Below are 9,770 nucleotides of genomic sequence, written 5' to 3'. Positions count from 1 at the left end.
ACTGGTACCTAATTGACATGAGGTCTCTACTCACCATGACTGGTACCTATTGGCATGATGTCTCTCTCTACTCACCATGACTGGTACCTATTGACATGATGTCTCTCTCACCATGACTGGTACCTATTGACATGTCTCTACTCACCATGACTGGTACCTATTGACATGTCTCTACTCACCATGACTGGTACCTATTGACATGTCTCTACTCACCATGACTGGTACCTATTGACATGATGTCTCTACTCACCATGACTGGTACCTATTGACATGATGTCTCTACTCACCATGACTGGTACCTATTGACATGATGTCTCTACTCACCATGACTGGTACCTATTGACATGATGTCTCTACTCACCATGACTGGTACCTATTGGCATGATGTCTATACTCACCATGACTGGTACCTATTGGCATGATGTCTCTACTCACCATGACTGGTACCTATTGACATGAGGTCTCTCTCTACTCACCATGACTGGTACCTATTGACACGATGTCTCTACTCACCATGACTGGTACCTATTGACATGATGTCTCTACTCACCATGACTGGTACCTATTGACATGATGTCTCTACTCACCATGACTGGTACCTATTGACATGAGGTCTCTACTCACCATGACTGGTACCTATTGACACGATGTCTCTACTCACCATGACTGGTACCTATTGGTATGATGTCTCTACTCACCATGACTGGTACCTATTGGCATGATGTCTCTACTCACCATGACTGGTACCTATTGACACGATGTCTCTACTCACCATGACTGGTACCTATTGACATGAGGTCTCTCTCTACTCACCATGACTGGTACCTATTGACATGAGGTCTCTACTCACCATGACTGGTACCTATTGGCATGATGTCTCTACTCACCATGACTGGTACCTATTGACATGATGTCTCTCTCTACTCACCTTGAATGGTACCTATTGGCATGATGTCTCTACTCACCATGACTGGTACCTATTGGCATGATGTCTCTCTCTACTCACCATGACTGGTACCTATTGGCATGATGTCTCTACTCACCATGACTGGTACCTATTGACATGATGTCTCTACTCACCATGACTGGTACCTATTGGCATGAGGTCTATACTCACCATGACTGGTACCTATTGACATGATGTCTCTACTCACCATGACTGGTACCTATTGACATGATGTCTCTACTCACCATGACTGGTACCTATTGGCATGATGTCTATACTCACCATGACTGGTACCTATTGGCATGATGTCTCTACTCACCATGACTGGTACCTATTGACACGATGTCTCTACTCACCATGACTGGTACCTATTGACATGATGTCTCTACTCACCATGACTGGTACCTATTGACATGATGTCTCTACTCACCATGACTGGTACCTATTGACATGAGGTCTCTACTCACCATGACTGGTACCTATTGACACGATGTCTCTACTCACCATGACTGGTACCTATTGGTATGATGTCTCTACTCACCATGACTGGTACCTATTGGCATGATGTCTCTACTCACCATGACTGGTACCTATTGACACGATGTCTCTACTCACCATGACTGGTACCTATTGACATGAGGTCTCTCTCTACTCACCATGACTGGTACCTATTGGCATGAGGTCTCTACTCACCATGACTGGTACCTATTGGCATGATGTCTCTACTCACCATGACTGGTACCTATTGACATGATGTCTCTCTCTACTCACCTTGAATGGTACCTATTGGCATGATGTCTCTACTCACCATGACTGGTACCTATTGGCATGATGTCTCTCTCTACTCACCATGACTGGTACCTATTGGCATGATGTCTCTACTCACCATGACTGGTACCTATTGACATGATGTCTCTACTCACCATGACTGGTACCTATTGGCATGAGGTCTATACTCACCATGACTGATACCTATTGACATGATGTCTCTCTCTACTCACCATGACTGGTACCTATTGACATGTCTCTACTCACCATGACTGGTACCTATTGACATGAGGTCTCTACTCACCATGACTGGTACCTATTGACATGAGGTCTCTCTCTACTCACCATGACTGGTACCTATTGACATGAGGTCTCTCTCTACTCACCATGACTGGTACCTATTGACATGATGTCTCTACTCACCATGGCTGGTACCTATTGACATGAGGTCTCTACTCACCATGACTGGTACCTATTGACATGAGGTCTCTCTCTACTCACCATGACTGGTACCTATTGGCATGATGTCTCTACTCACCATGACTGGTACCTATTGACATGATGTCTCTCTCTACTCACCATGACTGGTACCTATTGGCATGATGTCTCTCTCTACTCACCATGACTGGTACCTATTGACATGAGGTCTCTACTCACCATGACTGGTACCTATTGACACGAGGTCTCTACTCACCATGACTGGTACCTATTGACACGATGTCTCTACTCACCATGACTGGTACCTATTGACATGAGGTCTCTCTCTACTCACCATGACTGGTACCTATTGACATGATGTCTCTACTCACCATGACTGGTACCTATTGACATGATGTCTCTACTCACCATGGCTGGTACCTATTGACATGAGGTCTCTACTCACCATGACTGGTACCTATTGACATGAGGTCTCTCTCTACTCACCATGACTGGTACCTATTGGCATGATGTCTCTACTCACCATGACTGGTACCTATTGACATGATGTCTCTACTCACCATGACTGGTACCTATTGACATGATGTCTCTACTCACCATGACTGGTACCTATTGGCATGATGTCTCTACTCACCATGACTGGTACCTATTGACATGATGTCTATACTCACCATGACTGATACCTATTGACATGATGTCTATACTCACCATGACTGATACCTATTGACATGATGTCTCTCTCTACTCACCATGACTGGTACCTATTGACATGATGTCTCTCTCTCACCATGGCTGGTACCTATTGACATGATGTCTCTACTCACCATGACTGGTACCTATTGACATGATGTCTCTACTCACCATGACTGGTACCTATTGACATGATGTCTCTACTCACCATGACTGGTACCTATTGGCATGATGTCTCTACTCACCATGACTGGTACCTATTGACATGATGTCTCTCTCTACTCACCATGACTGGTACCTATTGACATGATGTCTCTACTCACCATGACTGGTACCTATTGACATGAGGTCTCTCTCTACTCACCATGACTGGTACCTATTGACATGATGTCTCTACTCACCATGGCTGGTACCTATTGACATGAGGTCTCTACTCACCATGACTGGTACCTATTGACATGAGGTCTCTCTCTACTCACCATGACTGGTACCTATTGGCATGATGTCTCTACTCACCATGACTGGTACCTATTGACATGATGTCTCTCTCTACTCACCATGACTGGTACCTATTGGCATGATGTCTCTCTCTACTCACCATGACTGGTACCTATTGACATGATAGGTCTCTACTCACCATGACTGGTACCTATTGACATGATAGGTCTCTACTCACCATGACTGGTACCTAATTGACATGAGGTCTCTACTCACCATGACTGGTACCTATTGGCATGATGTCTCTCTCTACTCACCATGACTGGTACCTATTGACATGATGTCTCTCTCACCATGACTGGTACCTATTGACATGTCTCTACTCACCATGACTGGTACCTATTGACATGTCTCTACTCACCATGACTGGTACCTATTGACATGTCTCTACTCACCATGACTGGTACCTATTGACATGATGTCTCTACTCACCATGACTGGTACCTATTGACATGATGTCTCTACTCTCTACTCACCATGACTGGTACCTATTGACATGATGTCTCTACTCACCATGACTGGTACCTATTGACATGATGTCTCTACTCACCATGACTGGTACCTATTGGCATGATGTCTATACTCACCATGACTGGTACCTATTGGCATGATGTCTCTACTCACCATGACTGGTACCTATTGACATGAGGTCTCTCTCTACTCACCATGACTGGTACCTATTGACACGATGTCTCTACTCACCATGACTGGTACCTATTGACATGATGTCTCTACTCACCATGACTGGTACCTATTGACATGATGTCTCTACTCACCATGACTGGTACCTATTGACATGAGGTCTCTACTCACCATGACTGGTACCTATTGACACGATGTCTCTACTCACCATGACTGGTACCTATTGGTATGATGTCTCTACTCACCATGACTGGTACCTATTGGCATGATGTCTCTACTCACCATGACTGGTACCTATTGACACGATGTCTCTACTCACCATGACTGGTACCTATTGACATGAGGTCTCTCTCTACTCACCATGACTGGTACCTATTGACATGAGGTCTCTACTCACCATGACTGGTACCTATTGGCATGATGTCTCTACTCACCATGACTGGTACCTATTGGCATGATGTCTCTACTCACCATGACTGGTACCTATTGGCATGATGTCTCTCTCTACTCACCATGACTGGTACCTATTGGCATGATGTCTCTACTCACCATGACTGGTACCTATTGACATGATGTCTCTACTCACCATGACTGGTACCTATTGGCATGAGGTCTATACTCACCATGACTGGTACCTATTGACATGATGTCTCTACTCACCATGACTGGTACCTATTGACATGATGTCTCTACTCACCATGACTGGTACCTATTGGCATGATGTCTATACTCACCATGACTGGTACCTATTGGCATGATGTCTCTACTCACCATGACTGGTACCTATTGACACGATGTCTCTACTCACCATGACTGGTACCTATTGACATGATGTCTCTACTCACCATGACTGGTACCTATTGACATGATGTCTCTACTCACCATGACTGGTACCTATTGACATGAGGTCTCTACTCACCATGACTGGTACCTATTGACACGATGTCTCTACTCACCATGACTGGTACCTATTGGTATGATGTCTCTACTCACCATGACTGGTACCTATTGGCATGATGTCTCTACTCACCATGACTGGTACCTATTGACACGATGTCTCTACTCACCATGACTGGTACCTATTGACATGAGGTCTCTCTCTACTCACCATGACTGGTACCTATTGACATGAGGTCTCTACTCACCATGACTGGTACCTATTGGCATGATGTCTCTACTCACCATGACTGGTACCTATTGACATGATGTCTCTCTCTACTCACCTTGAATGGTACCTATTGGCATGATGTCTCTACTCACCATGACTGGTACCTATTGGCATGATGTCTCTCTCTACTCACCATGACTGGTACCTATTGGCATGATGTCTCTACTCACCATGACTGGTACCTATTGACATGATGTCTCTACTCACCATGACTGGTACCTATTGGCATGAGGTCTATACTCACCATGACTGATACCTATTGACATGATGTCTCTCTCTACTCACCATGACTGGTACCTATTGACATGTCTCTACTCACCATGACTGGTACCTATTGACATGAGGTCTCTACTCACCATGACTGGTACCTATTGACATGAGGTCTCTCTCTACTCACCATGACTGGTACCTATTGACATGAGGTCTCTCTCTACTCACCATGACTGGTACCTATTGACATGATGTCTCTACTCACCGTGGCTGGTACCTATTGACATGAGGTCTCTACTCACCATGACTGGTACCTATTGACATGAGGTCTCTCTCTACTCACCATGACTGGTACCTATTGGCATGATGTCTCTACTCACCATGACTGGTACCTATTGACATGATGTCTCTCTCTACTCACCATGACTGGTACCTATTGGCATGATGTCTCTCTCTACTCACCATGACTGGTACCTATTGACATGAGGTCTCTACTCACCATGACTGGTACCTATTGACACGAGGTCTCTACTCACCATGACTGGTACCTATTGACACGATGTCTCTACTCACCATGACTGGTACCTATTGACATGAGGTCTCTCTCTACTCACCATGACTGGTACCTATTGACATGATGTCTCTACTCACCATGACTGGTACCTATTGACATGATGTCTCTACTCACCATGGCTGGTACCTATTGACATGAGGTCTCTACTCACCATGACTGGTACCTATTGACATGAGGTCTCTCTCTACTCACCATGACTGGTACCTATTGGCATGATGTCTCTACTCACCATGACTGGTACCTATTGACATGATGTCTCTACTCACCATGACTGGTACCTATTGACATGATGTCTCTACTCACCATGACTGGTACCTATTGGCATGATGTCTCTACTCACCATGACTGGTACCTATTGACATGATGTCTATACTCACCATGACTGATACCTATTGACATGATGTCTATACTCACCATGACTGATACCTATTGACATGATGTCTCTCTCTACTCACCATGACTGGTACCTATTGACATGATGTCTCTCCTCACCATGGCTGGTACCTATTGACATGATGTCTCTACTCACCATGACTGGTACCTATTGACATGATGTCTCTACTCACCATGACTGGTACCTATTGACACGATGTCTCTACTCACCATGACTGGTACCTATTGGTATGATGTCTCTACTCACCATGACTGGTACCTATTGACATGATGTCTCTCTCTACTCACCATGACTGGTACCTATTGACATGATGTCTCTACTCACCATGGCTGGTACCTATTGACATGAGGTCTCTCTCTACTCACCATGACTGGTACCTATTGACATGATGTCTCTACTCACCATGGCTGGTACCTATTGACATGAGGTCTCTACTCACCATGACTGGTACCTATTGAAATGAGGTCTCTCTCTACTCACCATGACTGGTACCTATTGGCATGATGTCTCTACTCACCATGACTGGTACCTATTGACATGAGGTCTCTCTCTACTCACCATGACTGGTACCTATTGACATGATGTCTCTACTCACCATGACTGGTACCTATTGACATGATGTCTCTACTCACCATGGCTGGTACCTATTGACATGAGGTCTCTCTCTACTCACCATGACTGGTACCTATTGACATGATGTCTCTACTCACCATGGCTGGTACCTATTGACATGAGGTCTCTACTCACCATGACTGGTACCTATTGACATGAGGTCTCTCTCTACTCACCATGACTGGTACCTATTGGCATGATGTCTCTACTCACCATGACTGGTACCTATTGACATGATGTCTCTCTCTACTCACCATGACTGGTACCTATTGGCATGATGTCTCTCTCTACTCACCATGACTGGTACCTATTGACATGAGGTCTCTACTCACCATGACTGGTACCTATTGACACGAGGTCTCTACTCACCATGACTGGTACCTATTGACACGATGTCTCTACTCACCATGACTGGTACCTATTGACATGAGGTCTCTCTCTACTCACCATGACTGGTACCTATTGACATGATGTCTCTACTCACCATGACTGGTACCTATTGACATGATGTCTCTACTCACCATGGCTGGTACCTATTGACATGAGGTCTCTACTCACCATGACTGGTACCTATTGACATGAGGTCTCTCTCTACTCACCATGACTGGTACCTATTGACATGATGTCTCTACTCACCATGACTGGTACCTATTGACATGATGTCTCTACTCACCATGACTGGTACCTATTGGCATGATGTCTCTACTCACCATGACTGGTACCTATTGACATGATGTCTATACTCACCATGACTGATACCTATTGACATGATGTCTCTCTCTACTCACCATGACTGGTACCTATTGACATGATGTCTCTCCTCACCATGGCTGGTACCTATTGACATGATGTCTCTACTCACCATGACTGGTACCTATTGACATGATGTCTCTACTCACCATGACTGGTACCTATTGACACGATGTCTCTACTCACCATGACTGGTACCTATTGGTATGATGTCTCTACTCACCATGACTGGTACCTATTGGCATGATGTCTCTACTCACCATGACTGGTACCTATTGACACGATGTCTCTACTCACCATGACTGGTACCTATTGACATGAGGTCTCTCTCTACTCACCATGACTGGTACCTATTGACATGAGGTCTCTACTCACCATGACTGGTACCTATTGGCATGATGTCTCTACTCACCATGACTGGTACCTATTGACATGATGTCTCTCTCTACTCACCTTGACTGGTACCTATTGGCATGATGTCTCTACTCACCATGACTGGTACCTATTGGCATGATGTCTCTCTCTACTCACCATGACTGGTACCTATTGGCATGATGTCTCTACTCACCATGACTGGTACCTATTGACATGATGTCTCTACTCACCATGACTGGTACCTATTGGCATGAGGTCTATACTCACCATGACTGATACCTATTGACATGATGTCTCTCTCTACTCACCATGACTGGTACCTATTGACATGAGGTCTCTACTCACCATGACTGGTACCTATTGACATGATGTCTCTACTCACCATGGCTGGTACCTATTGACATGAGGTCTCTACTCACCATGACTGGTACCTATTGACATGAGGTCTCTCTCTACTCACCATGACTGGTACCTATTGGCATGATGTCTCTACTCACCATGACTGGTACCTATTGACATGATGTCTCTCTCTACTCACCATGACTGGTACCTATTGACATGAGGTCTCTCTCTACTCACCATGACTGGTACCTATTGACATGATGTCTCTACTCACCATGACTGGTACCTATTGACATGATGTCTCTACTCACCATGGCTGGTACCTATTGACATGAGGTCTCTACTCACCATGACTGGTACCTATTGACATGAGGTCTCTCTCTACTCACCATGACTGGTACCTATTGGCATGATGTCTCTACTCACCATGACTGGTACCTATTGACATGATGTCTCTCTCTACTCACCATGACTGGTACCTATTGGCATGATGTCTCTCTCTACTCACCATGACTGGTACCTATTGACATGAGGTCTCTACTCACCATGACTGGTACCTATTGACACGAGGTCTCTACTCACCATGACTGGTACCTATTGACACGATGTCTCTACTCACCATGACTGGTACCTATTGACATGAGGTCTCTCTCTACTCACCATGACTGGTACCTATTGACATGATGTCTCTACTCACCATGGCTGGTACCTATTGACATGAGGTCTCTACTCACCATGACTGGTACCTATTGACATGAGGTCTCTCTCTACTCACCATGACTGGTACCTATTGGCATGATGTCTCTACTCACCATGGCTGGTACCTATTGACATGATGTCTCTACTCACCATGACTGGTACCTATTGACATGATGTCTCTACTCACCATGACTGGTACCTATTGACATGATGTCTCTACTCACCATGGCTGGTACCTATTGACATGATGTCTCTACTCACCATGACTGGTACCTATTGACATGATGTCTCTCTCTACTCACCATGACTGGTACCTATTGGCATGATGTCTCTACCCACCATGACTGGTACTTATTGACATGAGGTCTCTACTCACCATGACTGGAGGCTATTGACATGTCTCTACTCACCATGACTGGTACCTATTGACATGAGGTCTCTACTCACCATGACTGGTACCTATTGACATGAGGTCTCTACTCACCATGACTGGTACCTATTGACATGAGGTCTCTACTCACCATGACTGGTACCTATTGACATGTCTGCCCCCTTGAGTTTTTCCACATTACAGCCTCATTCTAAAATGGATGAAACTTTTTTTTTATCAATCTACACACAATACCCCATAATGACATCACAATACCCCATAATGACATCACAA

The sequence above is a fragment of the Oncorhynchus kisutch genome, unplaced genomic scaffold, assembly GCF_002021735.2.
Source record: "Oncorhynchus kisutch isolate 150728-3 unplaced genomic scaffold, Okis_V2 scaffold771, whole genome shotgun sequence".
In the NCBI taxonomy this organism is placed as follows: Eukaryota; Metazoa; Chordata; class Actinopteri; order Salmoniformes; family Salmonidae; genus Oncorhynchus; species Oncorhynchus kisutch.
This window is presented reverse-complemented; position numbering follows the sequence as displayed.